The sequence below is a fragment of the Pelodiscus sinensis genome, chromosome 23 (genome assembly GCF_052426305.1).
Source record: "Pelodiscus sinensis isolate ZL-2025 chromosome 23, ASM5242630v1, whole genome shotgun sequence".
Classification (NCBI taxonomy): domain Eukaryota; kingdom Metazoa; phylum Chordata; order Testudines; family Trionychidae; genus Pelodiscus; species Pelodiscus sinensis.
The window spans coordinates 21652776-21673088 of NC_143074.1; the positions used below are offsets into that span (position 1 = coordinate 21652776).

The following is a 20313-nucleotide window of genomic DNA, read 5'->3' on the forward strand; positions in this document are numbered from 1 at the left end:
ATTTTGAGCTGGCTATAAATTCCCGGGAAGAAGATTCAGTCACAGAAGTTCAGAATTCTTTCTACATCAGACAAACTATTCTAAGAATTAAATGGAAAACTTAACAAGTTTAAAATCGATAAGCCGTGAAGATCCCCGGGGATGCTTTGGAGGAAGAATGCAAGGAGTGGCATTCCAAGGCAGCTGACCAGCGTGTTTTGATACACCTGTTGCATAACGTCGCGGTAAATTGCATCTCTAAGACTAAAGCGTTCAAAAATAAACAATCGTTGCTGAAATAGAATATAATTTTTTCCATTATCTGGCCTGCACCAATAAAGACTGTGGGGAACATGCCTGCAGCAGAAAGCTCACCTTCTCCTGGGAAGCATCTTCCACTCCACCTGAAGAGCTGGGGACAAAAGGCACGTGCCCCCCACAGACAGAAACTATAAACTAATTAAGGCACTAAGGATGATTACGGTCATTTGTGTCCGCCTGCGTTACATCCAGAGAGCTCAGCTGGGCTGTGAAGCAGCGAATACTCTATGGACACATCCCTTGGCCAGGACTTGCATTGCCTGTTAAGGTAAAATTCTGCACAACTTAGAGAAGGAGAAAAATGACAACTGACATGACTTGGAGGAAATACAAATTAATCTAACTGATGGCTATGCTGCACTGGCCCAACAATCCAAGCTGAGGGTGTCTTCTGTTAACGGAGAAAACAGTAGACTGACACAGAGGAGAATCATTGTCCTTGTTTCTAAACCCCTTGCAAGGATTTGCAGCATTACAGACCTTGGCTTTCTTCACTCCTCCCTTCCTCCTGTCCCTGGCTCTTCATGCCGTTTCCCTGCTAGTGGTATAAGAGCTGTAAACATCTGGAACATGGTCCCTGCTGCTCTGTATCTCTGTGACTCCACATCTGTTTGCACCTCTCAGCTGAAAATATCTCCCGTGTCTGTGCTCAGCATCGCTCACCCCCTCTGCAATTATTTACAGTTGAACGCGGGGAAGGATTTTTTGAGATGTGGCTGGGAAGGCCTGTCAGACCCAGCAATGCGGGAGGCGGCTGACCACTTTCTGTGTCTACTTCTGGTTTATATTTTTAAGTGAATGCAGTGAAGGAGGGCCTGGGTTCGCAGCCAGCGTGTCGGAAGGCCCCCAAACAGGCCCAGCACAGGATGGGTCCATGTTAGCATCTCACCTATGTACAGCAACAGTGACCTCACTGCCAGGGGATAGGAGCATTACAATCATAAGAACATAAGAACGGCCATACTGGGTCCGACCAAAGGTCCATCTAGCCCAGTAGCCTGTCTGCCGACAGTGATCAGCACCAGGTGCCCCAGAGGGGGTGGACCAAAGACAATGATCAAGCGATTTGTCTCCTGCCATCCTTCTCCGGCCTCTGACAAACAGAGGCCAGGGACACCATTTTATCCCCTGGCTAATAGCCTTTTATGGACCTAACCTCCATGAAATTATGTAGCTTCTCTTTAAACTCTGTTCTAGTCCTAGCCTTCACAGCCTCCTCTCTTGATTCTAGCTAGTTTTTTGTGGGGATTCCTTGTGCTGTGCGCACCAGGACACTGAGAATTGGACCCCAACCTGCCACCTCCTTCCATACAAGCTGACTTAAGACAAATAAGCACTGCTGGGCTGAGTTGGCTTTTACACGTATGGTGGAAGGCCCTGCATTCTGTTCCCAAAGCCCCGGCCAAACCGCATCCATCTTCCCACACACCCCATCGTTCATTTTGGAATGACCGGAGGATCTTAGCTTTCTGTGTTTAACACCTAGCTTTCTGGGTCTCACGCATGGCGCTGGCATATTCACAAGCATCTCAGACCTCGACCAAGAATTTTTCAATTGTGATCTAACGTGAAAGGTTAAGGATTAAGAACGACCCAATGCCAAAGCCCCACATCCTATCACTTGACTACACTGTGCACACACTCCCTGTGCGACCCACTCAAACCCCTCACTCAGCACCGCTGGGTATTGTTTCATCTGTTAAACACGGGATCTTTTATGTTATACACATTTCGCAACCTCCATTCCACTCTGTAATGTGCTTCTGCATCAGGCCTGCAGCAGAGTTTTCAGAGGCAGTTAACAGTTGAGAAAAACTGACAAACTTTTGTTAATGTCCCACATTCTGGGACAGGGCATGTTTGTGGGCTCCCAAAAGATGCCTTCCTGCTGTGGAGGAGTTCATTTGATGTCAGGGTTCGGATTCGGGTCCCTTCTAACTCTCTGTTGCCCTTTCTCCTGCACTTCCCTTCAAATATATGGCCCAAAGGATGTTGTACAAAGTAGCAGGCTAGGCCATTGCAGTTGTCATTAAGCGACATTCCATGGCTACTTGGAGTGTGACTAATACCACTGTTTGAATCAATTCCCCACTGGACTTGGATGAGAGACTTCCATGGGAGATTATCTTGCTGATGCCAGGTCTGTCTGTGGCCTATTAAATCTGACTTTCACTTTGACTTCAGTGGGAAGTCTCATGGGCATTTGGAGCTGACAAGTAATTCTAACGTTCAAATCTGATCGGGGATCTTTTACAAGGGCAGCGCTTCAGGTCCACTGAAAATCTACCCCAACCACATGTCCCAGACAAAAAAGTTTCTGTTATTAATGACAGTGGCCGGAAATTCATCCCCTGGCTCACTAAGCAGGTGTTTAGGAAAGAACAGCGTTGCAAGGTTCACATCTTTGGGAACGTGCCCTTTGCCGATTTTATGCGGTCTAGCAAAGGTGTCTCCATCCATCTTTCATCATGTGAGTTAGCTCCGCGAGCAAACATGATCAATTCAGGGCGCATTTTCCCCGAGTAGCATTCAGAACTATAGGTTCGGAACAACCAGTGCCCTGCAACAATCTCTTTTGTTTTATAATACATGGCATGATTAATTCACCTAACCTCCCGCCTCTCCCCATGGCCACTGCTTCCTGGCCGTGACCTATAAAACTGCAAGCACCCAGTCTCCTTCCTGGGCGGAATCGTTAGGCAGGTCCATCTCCCTTCATCAGAGCCTACCCTCTTGTGCTCCAAGGTGCTTCCCCTCCACCATTTGTTTACAGGAGACTACTTTTGCCCTCTATTAATACCAAATGCATGTAGTCTGGTGAGGGCCAGCCAGAGTAATCATAATTGATGGGGTAGCACCAGATATCATGTGGTGAAGTTCCCAGATGTGGCTCAATCCTGTGACTCCACAGATCTCTGGGGCAGTCCCACAAGTGCATCAGATAGGGTCAGGGTGCGCACCAGTGTTCCCTGTAAGCTGAGCACTTGGGTGGCCACAGAGGGGAGATTCAGATGCTGCTCAGCTGCTTAGCAGAGCGCTCAGAATGTGTTTCTACTGGTGGTGCACATTCATGCAGGCCCTGGTGCACTTAACAAAATTTATTCCATGCATGGATGGAAAAAATTAGAGGGAACATTAATGTGCTTCATGCTTGAATGAGGAGACTGAGAGCATGGTGTACTGGGGTGATTTTGTCTATCCTAGCAACACGGCCAAAGAGCAGGACAGGGAGTTAGGAAAATAGGAGTCCTCATGCTGCTTCTGTCACTGACCCCTGGAGAAGCGTTCAGCAAGGTCCTTGGGGAGCCTCAGCTTCCCCACCTGTGAGATGAAGCTGATATTACTAATCTCCTCCTCAGCCGAGGTGTTTTGCAGCTAACGCAGCTAAGTCCCTTGCACATGCAAAGGAGAAAAGAGGAGACTGAGGGGGGATATGATAGAGGTCTATAAAATCATGAGTGGTGTGGAAAGGGCGGATAAAGAAAAGTTATTAGTTCCCTAAATAGAAGAACTAGAGGACACCAAATGAAATTAATGGGTAGCAGGTTTAAAACTAATAAAAGAAAGTTCTTCTTCACACAGCGTGTAGTCAACCTGTGGAACTCCTTGCCAGAGGAGGCTGTGAAGGCTAGGACTAGAACAGAGTTTAAAGAGAAGCTAGATAATTTCATGGAGGTTAGGTCCATAAAAGGCTATTAGTCAGGGGATAAAATGGTGTCCTTGGCCTCTGTTTGTCAGAGGCTGGAGAGGGATGGCAAGAGATAAATTGCTTGATCATTGTCTTCAGTCCACCCTCTCTGGGGCACCTGGTGCTGGCCACTGTCAGCAGACAGGATACTGGGCTAGAAGGACCTTTGGTCTGACCCAGTATGGCCATTCTTATGCTTGTATGGACACAGGGCTCGGTGGAAAACTTTGTTACTGTAACATTCCGATCCACACAATAACCCAGCACCTGGGCACAGAAACCTCCCTGGCAAACCCCCTAATCACGCATGATAAAGAATCTCCTGGCACACTCGGGCGCTAAGCACTCATTCATTTGCTTAATATCCCCAGTGCACCGTACATTTGCCAGAGATGGCAGTAAAGCTGCAAGCCGCATTCAGCCCTGCAGGGCATCCGTGGAGAAGGGAGCAGTTGTCCAATATCTTCGCTATGTGTGGTACATGATGATAACCCTCATGTAAAGGTCTGTACTCATCTCATATATCCATGCCCTTCCTTAAAAAGAACACTTGTCTGGCCTTCTGCCAAGCTTTGGGGCTCTCTCCTACTGCTGCTTCTCCAGTTTCTGTCTGTGTTCTCTGCGCCTGGTGTCTTATCCACTGAAAAGCTTCTGATCTATAAATAAGACTTGGAGTGTCAGCTGTGGGCTTTTTAATTCCTCAGAAACTTTGGTTCTCTGAAAATCCCCATCCTCTCTCCCATTTAGAAGAGATACACGAAGAAGAATGTTTGACATCTCAGGCCTTCACTCACTCACTCACTCTCTGCACCATTGTTCGGGGCGAGCCTTGCCACACGCTGTCCACCGACACCCTACACCCGTAGCTCACATCAGCAGCTGTTTTGGATGGGGGAGACGGACTGATAGGATTTTTTTTCCTTTTGATGACTGGAGTTTATTTGGTTGGGTTTGTTTACTGAAGCGTGGGTCTAGTAATCAATAATCCACATGAAATCCAGCAGGGGGCGCTCTTCCCTTCCAGGCTGGGATTCTGATTTCAGGGCCAGCAGGTGCTGCGGGGGCGCAGAACGCGTGTTGTGCAACTGTTGTGGGTGATGACTCAGTAGCGGTGCTCTTCCCTCCCTGTCAGAACAGAAGCCTTGCTCCCAGAGTGGTGCTATGCCCATGCTGCTGGAGCTCCGAGCTTTTAAATGCTGCATAAAACGGAAGCCTGAACACTTTTGGTCACTAAAGATCCACTGGAGTTTTTCCAAGAAGAGGGAGGCTGCTAGTCTGGGTAGTCTGGCCAAATCCCACTATGAGTGATTGTATTCCAGCCATCCCTCTTCCCTCACTGCTTTACCAGATACAAAATACAGGACCATGTAGCACTTTAAAGACTAACAAGATGATTTATTAGGTGATGAGCTTTCGTGGGCCAGACCCACTTCCTCAGATCAAATAATGGAAGAAAATAGTCACAACCATATATACCAAAGGATACAATTTTAAAAAAATGAACACACATGAAAAGGACAAATCACATTACAGAACAGAAGGGGGATGTGTGTGGGGGGGGGGGGGAAGGAAGGTGAATGCCAGTGAGTTAATGATATTAGAGGTGGGGAAGGGGAAATGTCTGTGAGTTAATAGTATTAGAGGTGATAATTGGGGAAGCTATCTTTGTAATGGGTAAGATAGTTGGAGTCTTCCCCTTCCCCACCTCTAATATCATTAACTCACTGGCATTCACCTTCCTTCCCCCCCCCCCCCCCCCCCCCCCCCCACATCCCCCTTCTGTTCTGTAATGTGATTTGTCCTTTTCATGTGTGTTCATTTTTTTAAAATTGTATCCTTTGGTATATATGGTTGTGACTATTTTCTTCCATTATTTGATCTGAGGAAGTGGGTCTGGCCCACGCAAGCTCATCATCTAATAAACCATCTTGTTAGTCTTTAAAGTGCTACATAGTCCTGTCTTTTGTTTCAGCTACACCAGACTAACACGGCTACATCTCTGTCACTATTTACCAGATACAGTGTTCCTTTGCTTCTTGTCCAGAACCTGCCAAGGGTGGTGTTACATAATGGATACTGCATCCTGCTCCTAAGTAACTACATCTCAGTGATGCATGAAAAGAAGGAATCCCTCTCTTTAATTGCTGTTTGAAATTCGGTAAAGGCCCTAGAGGCATGCCACACACACACACAGACAGAGAGTTTTATATAGGTAATCTTTCTAATTCCCTGTCTCTTGCCCTTCCCAGGAGTTCTCTTTTTCTTTGATATTGTTTCACTCTTTAGTAAAACTACGACAGAGCCTTCCATTTTACCACCTACTGTAAATTATACTGAAATTAGCAGGAATTGCTCATATCTATTTTTAAACCCAGCTCTTTGTTGCCAACTGGAGTTTGGGGACAATAAAGGATTCCAATTACACCCTCCTGTCTTTCTGAAAGGCCGTATTTTGTTCTACACTCACAGACATTTCGGACTGATTATTTATGATTGCTCTCCCAAAATGTTCAATGGCCTCTATTATGTCCCACATACCTGGTTCATTTCTTTGGAATAAGTCCAGACTGGCCTGTCAGCTTGCTGGCTGTGTGTCGGACAGCAGTCTAGTATTACTCCAGAAACACACACCCATTAATAGCCAAACTGAAGCTATTTCAGATTACCACAAACATTCCCCCAGCCAGGACACAGCAATCATATCTGAGCTTGTCCCCAGTCTTTTCTGTCTGCAGACACCCAGCACCTCTCTTGGACTGGCCTCTTTTCAGGATTTAGAATATTTTCCCATGGGAATTTTTTTAACCCTTCCCATCCTGCTCCGGAATGCAAGCCTGCCACTCCGACGTATGGCTACACTGCTGGTCTTTTCGGAAGAAGATGTGCAAATCGCGCTCGTATTTGCATATCTTCTTTCGATTCTTTTTGCGGAAGAGGTTTTGCCGCTATTTGGCCCCATGTAGACGGGGCCAAATGTTGGGAAAAAAAACCCTCTTTCACAAGACCCTGTAAACCTCGATTTACAAGGATACAAAACCTTCCGCAAAAAGAATTGGAAGAAGATATACAAATACGAGCACAATTTACATATCTTCTTCCGAAAAAAATGGCAGTATAGCTGTAGCTAGAGGCCAAGCATTTTTCATACGTATTCCCCTCCCACCCCCACCATGCTGATAATCAACTGATAATTGCTTTCTTCCAAAGACCTCACAGCCATGCAGTAAAACAGGATTGTGGGGGCTGCTTTGTTTTAGTGCATGAAGGAGCCTGACCCTGTAGGCACTGAGGCCAAGTCTACACTGGCAAGTTACTGTGCAGTAAGTCAGCCCCCGGCGCTGTAACTCCCAAGGTGTCCACACAAGGGGCTTAGTGCGCACTTGTTCCACAGTTAGTGCGCTCTAGGTAAATCTCCTCAGTGAGAAGTGTAGCGCTTGCCACACTCTGGGTAGTGTGTTGGGAGGGCCAAGAGAGGAGACTGTGGTGTAATACTGCATCCTGACTGGCCTCCGGCACTGTGAGGGGATTCACTCACCACCATAGCACCCCCTGCCAGCTGTCCACGGAATTAGCTCCTTGGGCTGTCAGGGTACCTTCCCTCAGGTAGTGTTTCCCCTCTTTCCTCCAGGCCACGGTGTTCTCTTCCGGACACTGCCCTCCAGCAGTGCCCACGTCAGTCTCTGAGCCCCCCCTTCCGGGGGTGGTTGTTTCTTCAGTGGGCCGTTCTTCAGGCCCTGCAGTCTGGGGGTTTGCTTGGCCAGAGCTCTCCCAGCCTCGCCTCACCCTAGCTCCAGGGAGCCTCCTACTCCCCCAGCAGCCAAGCTCTCACTGGGAGCAGGGGCCCATGCTCTTATATAGCTCCCAGCTGGGCCCTAATCAACTAATGCACCCTCAGCTGGGGCTAAACTCCCAGGCCCTGCTCCAGGCTGGGGTTTGCCCTTAAAGGGCCAGTGCAGGGCGAACGCCCTGTCACAGGCACCCTTCCCACAAGGCCTGTTCTTGCCTCTCTGCTCATCTGGTTCAACTCTACTGCCCTGCTCAGGTGACCAATCAGGTGACCAATCCTCGGACCCACCCTTGCATTCTTTTTGAAATGTGGAAGTCCCCTCCCTGTTTGCTCAGCGACGTGTGATGTGTTCTCAGTGCATCCCTCCTGCTGGCTAAGCCTGCTCCATCCACTAGGAGATCCCCGGTTTGGAGCCGTCCCAAGGTGCTAGACCTCCTCAGCATTTGGGAGAAGAGGCAGTCCAGTCCCAGCTGTGCTACGGTCACAGGACGTATGATACCTATGGGCACAGCTCAAGATGGATGAAAGAAGCCATGACTGGGACACGCTACACTGCAGAGTCAAATTGAAGGAGCTGCAGAATGCCTACCACAAGGCACAGGAAACAAACCATGGCTCTGGTGCTATGCCCGCAACCTGCAGGTTCCACAAAGAGCTGCATGATAAACTTGGGGCTGACCCCACCTCCACTCCGAAGACCCCGCTGGATATTTCGGAGGCGCGCAGGGCAATCCAAGAGTGGGCTGAGATAGGAGGAGGAAGTTGTGGCCGTGTTTATTGAGGAGGAAGGGAACCCAGAGCAAGAGGAGAAATCTGCATCCACAGAGGCTTGCGGTCAGGAGCTGTTTTGTGCCCCGGAAGAGGCGAGCCACTTGCAGCCCTTGGAAGCTGTGGATGATGCGCCCGGTAAGTGGGGCTATGTCTAGACTGCAGGCTTCTTTCAGAAGAAGCTTTTCCAGAAGAGATCTTCCAAAAAAACTTCTTCCGAAAGAGAGCGTCCACACTGCCAAAGCACATCGAAAAAGTGATCTGAATGGATGCTCTCTCACACATAAGCTGTGATTACTATAGACAGAGTAGCCACCAGGGCATCTGTGCTTTTTCCTCTTTCCTCTTCTTCCGAAAGAATTCCCTCTTCCCCGTTCACACACGCCTTTTTCTGAAAGAGCTCTTTTGAAAAAAGGCTTCCTCCTCATAGAATGAGGTTTACCAATGTCGGAAAAACCCCTCTGTTCTTTCAATTTTTGGTCGAAAGACCACGATTGCAGCGTGGACATAAGGGAAGGTTTTTTGGAAAAACGGCCGTAGCGTAGACATAGCCTGGAATGGGTCTCAGGAAGCACTCAAGCGACTTGCTGGGAGCGGGAGGGTTACAGAAAGGAGCTTTTTGGTTGTGTGCTACCAATACAGGGGTGATCAGATGGCGAACAGACCGTGGATGCAATCTCAGTAAGCCGCCTCACAGGCCTCATTGAAAGTGTCATGCAGCTGCTGGCCACACTTCTCCTCAGATTAGCTGGCAAAGCAAACATGGTCTTTGACCCCGAAGGCTGCCATTCCCTTGCCATTGTGCCACCAGCGGTGGGGCAGTGAAGGGAGGAGGGGAAGGGCCATTGCTGTGCAAAGACAAGCCGCGTATGGGCCCGGACGAACCCGCAGTCAGATAAAAGACCCTCCTTTGCTCCCCTGCTCACCCTGAGCAGCACAATGTCTTCCAGGGTGAACGCAGCCTCTGGCAATGAGCGGCCTTTACTAACACAGTGCACTCCCCCATGTCACCCCTGCCCAGAGTACAGTACAGCCAAGCACAGATGAAAACCTCTGCTCCCCAGCATGGATTAGAGTCCCTGCCCAGCTGCACCCGTGGGTTTCCTTTGCACCGCTGCAGCAAGCCTTTCCCCGCCCTGATGGTGAACTCACCATTGTGGGGTTCCTGTACATTATGTGCACTCGCCCCGGGACGGTCAGGCAGTGCTAGGTATGTGAACAGTGCAAGTGTTTCAAAGGGAATTGGGCAATTGTGCTGTGACAGAGCCAACCTCTGCATGCCAGTCTGAGATCCTAGCACCTGCCGAGCGTCTGAAAAGGGCCAGGAAGTGCCCAAGAAAAACCAGAGAGGAGGTTTGTGTGACATCCTGAACACACCGAATTGCAGGAGCGGTGGGACAGCGAGACGAGGGAGCATAAAGAGAGCACGAAGCGGCTCCTAAACGTTCTGGAGCAACAAGTGGTCACGCAGCAGGCGCTTCTGGCACTGCAGACAGAGCAGCTGTGCGATTGGCTCCCCCGCAGACAGTGTCCCCAGACTGTTTTCCATACACCGCCTCCCCATCATTGCCAGTGCAATCGGGGCACCACCCTGTCCCCAGATGTCACCCACCACACCTGTTCACCCAGCTTACACCCATGCAGCCCCACTTGCACAGTGCATCAGATGAGAGGGCTGCATGAAACCTGGTCATATACAAACCGGCGAAACTCTCGGGGCATGCCTCACCTCCTGCCTCTCCCACCTCCTCCCTCCCTGCCTCCCACCCGGGGCAGATGTTTCATGCTTCATGTGTGTCCTATGTTTACTGGATTTCATACATGACATTCATGTGTTTCAAAGCAATCTTTATTCCATCCCATGAAGGCAAGCAGGCAAGTGTACCCCAGCAAAGCTACGGTCGCTGTAGTGCTAAATGCAGTGCACGGACCAATCAGAGTCATCCCCTAGCAACGCAGCCACTGCACTCCCATGCATGGCAACAAGTTTTACTGACTTTCAGCCTCAAATTCCTGCCTCAAGGCATCTCTGATCCTTGAGGCAGGAATTTGCTGCTCCAACAGGACTTCCAGGCACTACGCCTCAGCAGTCCAACCCTGAGTGAAGCTTTCACCCCTCCCTATGCAAATATTATGGAGGATACAGCATGTGGCAATAATCAGGGATGTTATCATTGGCCACGTCCAGCTTCATGTGTAAACAACATCAGCAGGCTTTCAAACGGCCAAAAGCACATTCCACAGTCATTCTGCACCTGCTCGGCCTGTTATTGAACTACTCCTTGCTGTTATCAAGGCCCCAGTGCATAGCTTCAGAATCATGAGCCATGGCAGTAAGAGGTAGACAGGGTCTCCAAGGATCACAATGGACATTTCCACTTCTCCCACGGTGATCTTCTGGTCTGGGAAGAAAGTCCGCACTTGCAGCTTCCTGAACAGGCCAGTGTTCCAAAAGATGTGAGCATCATGAACGACGCACCTTTCTGGACCAGCCTTTGTTAATCTCCATGAAACGTCCATGGTGGTCCACAAGCACCTGCAGAACCATAGAGAAATGCCCCTTGTGGTTAATGTACAAGGAGGGTAGGTGGTCTGGTGCCAGAATTGGAATGCGCCTGCCATCTATCACCCCATTGCAGTTTGGGAAGCCAACGCGTGCAGAGCCATCCAAAGTTTCATGCACGTTGCCCAGAGTCACGATCTTTTGGAGCAGGATGTGATTGATGGCCCTGTGCACGTCCATCAGCATGAGCCCAACAATTGACTTTCCCACTCCAAACTGATTGGTGACCGAGCAAAAGCCGTCAGAGTGGCCAGATTCCACAGTGTGATTACCCCACACTTCTCCACCAGCAGGGCAGCTCTCATTCACCTGTCCTTGTGCCACAGTTGGAGCGGGGGGAAGCTTAGCACATAATCCCATAGAAGTGGCTTTCCTCATCCAAAAATTCTGCAGCCGCAGCTCATCATCCCAGGCTTGCATGATGATGTGATGCCACCACTCGATGAGTGTTTCCTGAGCCCAAACGCGGCTTTCTACTGTGGTCAGCACCTCCCTGAAGGCCACAAGAAACCTCATGTTGTACGAACACTGCTGGGACTGCTCATCGTCATTTTGCATCTTCACGAACAGCTTGGCTGTCATTTGTGACGTGTTAGTGAGACCTGGCAGCATTTTCATCCGCAGCTGAGAATGTGTTCCCGCAGCCCAAAGAGGCAGAGTGCACAGAACAGAAGTGAGCCACATCCCCCTGACTTAATTAGCCTCATAAATACTGGTCCTACACTTGATAACTCCCTTTGAAATGCTAGTGTGTGTGTGCGTGCGTGTGTACACACCAACCTCTGTGATTTCCACTCCATGCGTCTGATGAAGCAGTTTTGGACTCACAAAAGCTTATACCCACATAAATCTTGAAAAACTACGAATAGTCAAACCGCACCTTAAAGACCAACAACACATGTAGATAGTATCATGAGCTTTCGTGGGTACAACCCACTTCTTCAGATGTTTCAGACTATTCGTTGTTTTTTTAGTTTTTTCAGTTACAGACGAACTCAGCTACCCCTCTGAACCAAATAAATCTGTTAGTTTTAAGGTGCTACAGGACTCCTTGTTGTTTCTAAAAATATGGTTGTATCACAAAAAATATGCCTCCTACACCAGTTCCCCTTGTGTCAATTGAGTCCAACAGTTGACTTTCCCACTCCAAACTGATTGGTGACCGAGCAAAAGCCGTCAGAGTGGCCAGATTCCACAGTGTGATTGCAACACACTTCTCCACCATCAGGGCAGCTCTCATTCACGTGTCCTTGTGCCGCTACGCTACACAAGGGGCAAGGGTTCCAAACCCAGTCAAATTGAGAGAGGCTGGGGACAGGTCTTTGTACCTGGTGGTGGGGCCCTGTCTGAGGGCCTGAACAACACTGATTGCACCCCCTCCTCTCTCCATCGTGGAATATCAGAACTAATTTGGATTCCATTAGGAGTCTAGTTGGGGGAGGGAGAAGCTCAGCACATAATCCCATGAAAGTGGTTTTCCTCATCCGAAAATTCTGCAGCCACTGCTCGTTATGTGCACCTAACCTCCCCCTAGGAATCTCTGTTCATTTGTCTTCTGAGTATTGAACTGTGTCTTAACTTCCTCTACTCCAGTCCTCCTTCCCTCCCCCCCCCCCCATGCTTCTGATTCTTTGCCTCTCGCAGTATTCAGAGGCAAAAGATGATGTACATGGAATAAGAATCTGAACGGAAAAGAACCGTGTATAACTGTCTCAACGCTTCATTTTTCTCTGCTTGCCTTGACCTTGAAAGTATGAACCCGTTGATGTTATCATGCTTTAACAGCTTAAAGAGGGCTCTTCAGAAAAACACCGCTAAACCTTGTAACGCTTTGGATAACCTAGCACCAGCAAACCATGCACCCAGCTAACGAAATTTCTCAGAAATACCTTCAGAAAATCTCGCCTGCAACATTTAACATTTTGTGCAAAAAAAAAAAAAGAGTCCAGTGCAAACAAACAGTAGCAAAGATTATAAATGGAAAGGAGGATCTATTGTTAATGCTACATTACAGCCCTATTTAATCACTCAGTATTAGAGCACTGTGCTTATTCTTTCTGCTGCCAGCCCTCATTTCTTTTTCCCATTTTTCTCTCAGCCCTGTAGGCAACACTGAGAACTGAACTTCTAAAAATATCTAAGAAAAGGATTTACCTCCTACGAATGGCCCTTTCCAATGTCCGCTCTCTACAGAAGCTGAGCCAGAAGATTTCACTATATCAGGGCATTTTCAAAGGACACTGTCAATGATCAGATGTCCCAAATTTCACATGCGTATGTTTTCTTACATGAGAAGTGCACAGAGTCTCGGACATGGGTGTTTGCCCACAAACAAGTATGTCAGTGCTTCCATTCCCTTTAAAACATCTTCGCCAGCAGCCTCGCATTTGTGAGCAAGTGCCCATAACTAACCGGCACATCCAGTCCAATGCCCACAAGCAACCCTCCAGCAACAAGCCAGAGATCGTGCAGCACGTCGTGGTATGCCATGCCGTCCATGGCAGAGTTGTTAGTTGAGCCCATGGAATGTGTAACGTCCCTCAAATCTGACTTCTAACGCCACCTTTTCTGACAACCCCAGACTCCTAAAAACCCAAAGGCCCAAACACGGAGGTGCTCTGTGTAAAAACCAACCCCCAGTCGTATTCTGTGTCTTCACCTTCCCCTCCATCTGATGGTCTCTCTCGCAGTGGGGTGTCTAAATGTAACCTAACTCCCCTATTCCTCAGAGTAGGGGCCGTGTCCTTGTTCTCTCTGAAAATCGTCATGCACATTTAGTCAAGTATCAGAGGGGTCGCCGTGTTAGTCTGAATCTGCAAAAGCAGCGAGGAGTCCTTAGAGACTAACTGAAGTGTTGGAGCATAAGCTTTCATGGGCAAAGACCCACTTTGTCAAATTTCCTCTGGAAATTTCCACTACATGCATGTGACGAAGTGGGTCTTTGCCCACGAAAGCTTATGCTCCAACACTTCAGTTAGTCTCTAAGGTGCCACAGGACTCCTCGCCGCTTTTGCAGATTTAGGGTGCTGGAAACAAATGTTCTATAACAATAACACTGATTGTTTTGCTTCCCCATGCAGCATCCCAGGGTGGCAACCGCTCCAGGAAACAGCACAACTAGCACTTCCAGACAAGTGCAGAATTTGTAGACACTGTATACAGTTTCCTCAGAGGCAGGACATTCAAAGCTGAGGAAGGATTTACTCCAGAACGAGCTTAGTTCATGACAGTGATACCAATTAAATAAGCAATTTGGAGGTTTGCAGATTCTCAATTGCTCGTAGATGAGGAGAACACAGAACAAAAACCAGGGCAAGGTCTGACAGTGTTTTTCTGGGAATGAGTGTCGGCCCCATGTCCTTTCTCCCTCACGCTCAGACGCTTGACAATGTGATCTTGGGGGGGAGGGGAATCCCCAGTTCTGCCCCCTTTCTCCCTCCTCCATCCTCGGAAGTCATCAGCAGAAAGCTCCCCCTTCAGGATGAGATACCTGGGCCCCCTTGTTGTTCTGCCATCCTCGCGCACACACTGTGAAAGGGCCGCCGACTTGCTCTCACATGCCCTCGCCTCACTGGGAGTTCTCCTCAGCGTGCAAATCAATCACCTCCAGCAGGACATCACGTCAGAGGCAATAAAGTTCCCCGCCCACTTCAGCATCGATGAAGTCGAAGGGCCAGGAGGTGCTGGCTTGCATCTGGCACTGAGGAGGCAGGGGCTTAGTTTAAAAGGGGCGCTGCGACTCGGGCCAATGGCCACACCCTGGGCCCAAGGCTCTGACTCTGCTTGCGCCAGGCTGCAGTGGCTGCTCCCCCAGTGTAAAGTTAAGGGGGCGCCCTCGCCACCAGCACCGTGGCAGCCTCCTCCTCTTCTCCCATGGGCTGCCTCCTTCCCCCCCGGGGCAGGGGTGCACACTGCCATGTGCAGCCCACAGCTTTGCAATGTGCATCAGATAGGACAGGCCACAGTGGCAGACAGTGCCGATAATCATAGAATCATAGAATACTAGGACTGGAAGGGACCTCGAGAGGTCATCAAGTCCAGTCCCCTGCCCTCATGGCAGGACCAAATACTGTCTAGACCATCCCTGATAGACATGTATCTAACCTGCTCTTAAATATCTCCAGAGATGGGGATTCCACAACCTCCCTGGGCAATTTATTCCAGTGTTTGACCACCCTGACAGTTAGGAACTTTTTCCTAATGTCCAACCTAAATCTCCCTTGCTGCAGTTTAAGCCCATTGCTTCTTGTTCTATCCCGAGAGGCCAAGATGAACAAGTTTTCTCCCTCCTCCTTATGACTTATGTACTGTTCCCAGCGGTGCGTGTCTGAGGGAGCTAAGAAAAGCAAGCGACAGCGTGTGCTTCAATACCTAGGCCCATCGCTTGCGGTAGCCTGACCTGCTAGGTTTTGTTGGGCTTATATCTAAGTCTACAGGTCACATTCATCTATGGTGTAAGTGGGTGTCATTCCACTGAGTCCAATGGCTGAATTTTGCCCACAAGGCTGTTTAAAATGCACTTTTAAAAATACTGAATTGTAACATCTTTAACTGGGAACACACAAAGAAACACTGCCAAGACCCACAGGACCCCAATTCGGAAAGATGAAGCCAGTGTGCCACTATGTACGGCAGCCACATAAACAGTCACCCACACAATCAGAAGCGGTAGCAAGTGTCCCAGGGACAGATACTTTGCAAACAATGAATAGCTGTAACATCCGGAACTCGGCAGCAGCTTGTAGCTGCAGGCAGGCAGGCAGACAGGCAATCTCCCCTGGTCACATCACAAGAGAGGCAGCTGCAACACTGACCTGCCATCTCTGACGAATGGACTATGTAGGGTTATGGTTTCGGAATCCGCACATTCCTAGGGCAATGTGGGTTCCAAGCAGAGTTCATTGCATGAGAAGCGCAAAACCACTTCAGCATGTTGAAAAGCTGGAACTAGCAACCAGCAGCAAATAGCAAAAATAAAATCCACCTTGAGGTTCCCAAGTTCCAGGGGGAGACAAGGTAGGGCAGGGGTGGGCCACAATGTTAGAAGGGGGACCACTTCACACATTTTTGAAGTGGCACCGGGCCACCCTGGAAGGGGTGGGGCCTCAGGCAGAAGGGGCTGGACCAGGGCACTTATGTGCTTCTCCACCTACAGCCCCTGATTGGCCTGGGGGCAGGGGCAGCATGTGAAGTCTTTGCCCCCTGCCCTGCCTCTCCCCCCCCCCGAGCCTAGAGAGAACTGTCAGCTGTCTGAAGAGCTGGTGGATCCCACCAAGTGCCACATGTCCTGGTGGCAGGAGGAGACTTTGCACACTCCCCCCGCCCCCAGGCCAAGCCATGCCTGGGGGCAGGGGAGTATGTGAAGTCTTTGTACCCAGCCCGCACTCTGCAAGGCACATGCAATGCTTAGAATGAACTGCCAGCTGTTCTGAACAGCTGGCAGTTCACGCTAAGTGCCACATGCCCCTTGCAGGGCAGGAGGAGACTTTATGCTTTCCCCCACCCCCAGGCCAATGAGGGCCTGGGGGCAGGGAGTGCACTAAGTCTTTCACCCCCCTGCCCCTGCCCTGCAAGTGATCATGGCACCTAGAGTGAACCACCAGATGTTCAAAACAGCTGGCAGTCACTCTAGGTGCCGTGAGCCCCGGTGCGGGGAGGAGACTTCGCGCACTTCTCCATCCCCAGGTCTCAATTGGCTTGGGTGTGGGGGTGTGGCAGGGGAGCCGCAGGCTGGACCAATCCGCTTGGCAGGCAGGATTTGGCCCGCAGAGGCTCTCTTGCCCACCCCTGAGGTAGGGTAGGTGTGTCTGTCCCCTCATGGTTAGGCCTTCTGAAGCTAGTGAAAAAATGTCACAGCACTCTAATGACCCTCTGCACAAACCTCAGAGATGGGCATGTATTAACCATATGTTCAAAGCAAGGCAAATACTACAGGTGAATGGAGAACAGTAGGAGACATTCAGAACTAACTTGGGTCACTCGCTAGTTTCCGTTTTATTCCATTCCCTTATGTTCAGGCAACTTACGGCTTAACACACTCTTTCCGAGGGCATGATCACAATGGGCAATCCCTTCTCCGGCATTCCAATTACAAGGAACAAATCCCCCTGTAATGGCTCTTCATTGAGAAGCCAGTGGCCTAATTTGTTCAAAAGCGGCTCTTATTCATGGCCGAGGAAAGAGAGAGCAGTCTCCTCCGTGCTGAACAATCCCATCCAGGCTCTACTAAATTACTTCACCCTGGCTCTGCCGGTGAATGACAAGGCTGCAGGAAAGAAAGATCAATTCAAGAAGATATTTTTCCCATGTATTCTTCAACTTGGCTTTTCCTACCATTAATGATCCATTTACTGGGCAGGAAACAAATGACTAGCGCATGACGCATGAAGTGCCCTTGGTTTCACCTGGAATTCTAAAGTGCTCTAGGCAGTTAATGCTTGTCTGATAAAGACCACCAGATGGTTCAAAAATAGTAAAACAGCTTCGCTTCTTCCAGGCATGAAACGGCTTTCCACTAACATTCCTGGTGCCAAAAGAGACATCTTTACTGGAGAGAGGCAGAGAGGGGTCCAAGTTATGACTGCTTCCTGAGGCACTAAAAGTGTCACAGGAGCAAAGGGAACACATTCATTTTCAGATGCTGAGTAAATTTATAGCAGCTCAGTTAGGTTTTGAGAATGGAAGGGACAAAGGAACCTTTCCAAGAAATATGGCTCCCAGAAAAACTTCTCAAAAGAGAGAAATCTTTCTTCCCAAGCCCTCTGTTGGCAGCTCTTGGAAGAGTTGTTATTGGTGGGGTTTGTGCAGAGTAATGTGTGATGTGTCACAGTAACTAACTACCATAAGTCTTGGTACATAGTTTGTGTGTCGCTCCCACCGCTGGGGAAACCAACAATGCAAGATCTCCTGTCCCTGACCTCATAACCAACTCAGGCCAGAATTTACTCCACTGGCTTTATTATCCTACAGCCAGGATAGCTTCAGTCACAGCAACTGGAAATAATTTAAGCAAAAGAAGTGGGTAATTTTTTTTGGCAGCCTAGGATTCTCTCTGGAGGCATTCTTGCATGGTGCCTTGAATGCTAACAGTCCCTAATTCTTCAGTTTGTGAACATTTCCCTATGTCTGCTTCCTTGTTCAAATATTCTGTAGCAAAACAATTTACTTCAGAAGTTGACAAAAACACTTTACATGTCTCTGGAGAGAAGAACGAGAATATTGTGTTCATCTTAATATATTCATCCTATATTTAGGGAGCTATTATGTAAGAAATTCATATTTGACACTATTTGGAAAAAAAACAGAGCTAAAGTCATATTTCCTGTAGAACTAAGGACATTCTCTGTGTTGTTTTGAAGCCCAGATTTTAATGCTGGGAATGGCTAGAAGACTTGTGGTACTTTCAGTAACACAGATCAAAATAGTAGAATTACTTGTATAATCTTCAAACTCTCCACTGTAAGGAGAGAAACCTGGATTCAGCTCTATGTCCCAATGGGACAGGAAAGTTTATTAAGGAGTTGTACCTCTGCAACCAGAGAGTCTTAATCAAGTGAAAAGAAGGAGCATAGACTATTAAAATGGAAAAGCATGACTCTCTTTTTTAAAATCTTTAAGTGCAACTATCACCACCGGAAACATCCCTGCAGCCAGACCCTGTTTATTTAAGACTGGCCAAATTCATTGTGGAGCCCCAAATAAAGCACCTCTACCCACCCAAATCTGGCCAGCCGACTGATCGCATAGTTTAAATATTACCTCATTCCCTTCATTACATTCCTCCCACAGCATTTAGGGCCACTGTGGTATTAATACTGCAGCTAGGTCTCACTTGAGGACTCAGAATGTTCCCCAGGGAGCACACTGAGAAAAATCTTCAAATAGTCTTTGAACTGTATTTTTGCAATAAGCAGAGAGCGACAGGTTCAAAGCACATCCAGAAAGGTACCAAATGCACATGTAAAAGCCAAAAGTGAATGTATTGTAAAATCACTATTTAAAAAACACAACTTTAAAAAGAGAGACAAACAAATGGTACTGTTCAAAGCAGCCCATCCCTTCTATTACAAGGAGAGGGAAAATGGTTTGCAGTGGCAAACAACTTTTCACTCCAATTTTATGCAGCTGGTCTGCCTTTCAGGGTGCTAGGCACAATAACATGCAGCATGTGGGATGTTATAAACCCATTGAATGGCTGCCGATTTAACCACAGACTTTAATTCCAGGGTAAATTCCTCTGGTCTCCATCTAAATTTATCTTCCTAACTAAATTACCCACTGCACTGTCTTTCGCAAAGCTTTCTTGAGACAGAGTTTGTGAATGCTCCATTTGACAACACAGAAGGTACAAAGTTGCATTCTTTTCTTACTGGCAAAAAAAAATCTCCCAATCTGCATAACGTGCCGTGTGTAAGTTCCTTTTCTATCTGCAAAGAGTGTCTAGGAGACAGGCTAATAAGAAAAAGCACTGATGAAGCTTGCTCTATTGCTTCTTACAGTATCCTGCACTTTTCAGCAGACTGTATGTTAATCTCCCACATTTCCTCCCCATAACAAGTGATTTCTAAGATAAAGTGAAGTACATTACCCCATCCTCGCCACCTGATCCACACAGCAGACTGTAAAAACCCATGCTTAGCCCTCTGCCTGAAGTAGGATACGGACTCTCATCCTCCCTTCCTTTCTGTATGCTTTCTACTCCTTACCATTGGAGTTGTCTTGGTCCAAAGGATTATCTGGCTCCATTACTTCAAATAAAAGCATCCAACATGCAGTTCTCCATGCAGCAGAGGCATAAAAACACAGCAGTTGCCTAAGCTGATTCACCTGATATATGAATTAGTGCTGCATCCATAAGAGGCTGTGTTTCTTCTTTTGTATTACATCTGGCTGCCTTTCCAACTCGATGGCTGGGTATTACAGCATGCAGGCCCCTTTCCAGCATTCTCTTAATGCATTATACTTAAAGTAGCAGTAACCTTTTTCCCCCCTGCTTCCCACCCCACCTCGGACTAAGTGAGAGCAGCATCACTAGGCTGAGCTGGCAGAGAGCAGCGCGCATTCAGACCAGAACCTGAGAGCGTTTCCCAATTCATGTTGCTGCATAAAGAAAACGACGGCGACAATAAAAAGTCAGCGGGGTTTGCTACGGCATTGTGTGTGCAGCAGAGACTCACACCAAAAACCACAAGAAAGGACTGGAGGGTG

The 20313-nt window shown here is 48.4% G+C and overlaps 1 protein-coding gene across 1 annotated transcript in view; it reads right to left on the reverse strand.

Annotated features, from left to right (window-relative positions):
* DAB2IP (DAB2 interacting protein) overlaps positions 1-19834 on the reverse strand; it is a 372254-nt gene extending 352420 nt beyond the window's left edge. Inside the window, exon 1 of the mRNA XM_075905444.2 lies at positions 19812-19834. The gene's annotated coding sequence lies outside the window, so the exon portion shown is untranslated. The remainder of the gene's footprint in view (positions 1-19811) is intronic.
* Positions 19835-20313: the final 479 nt, after the last annotated feature.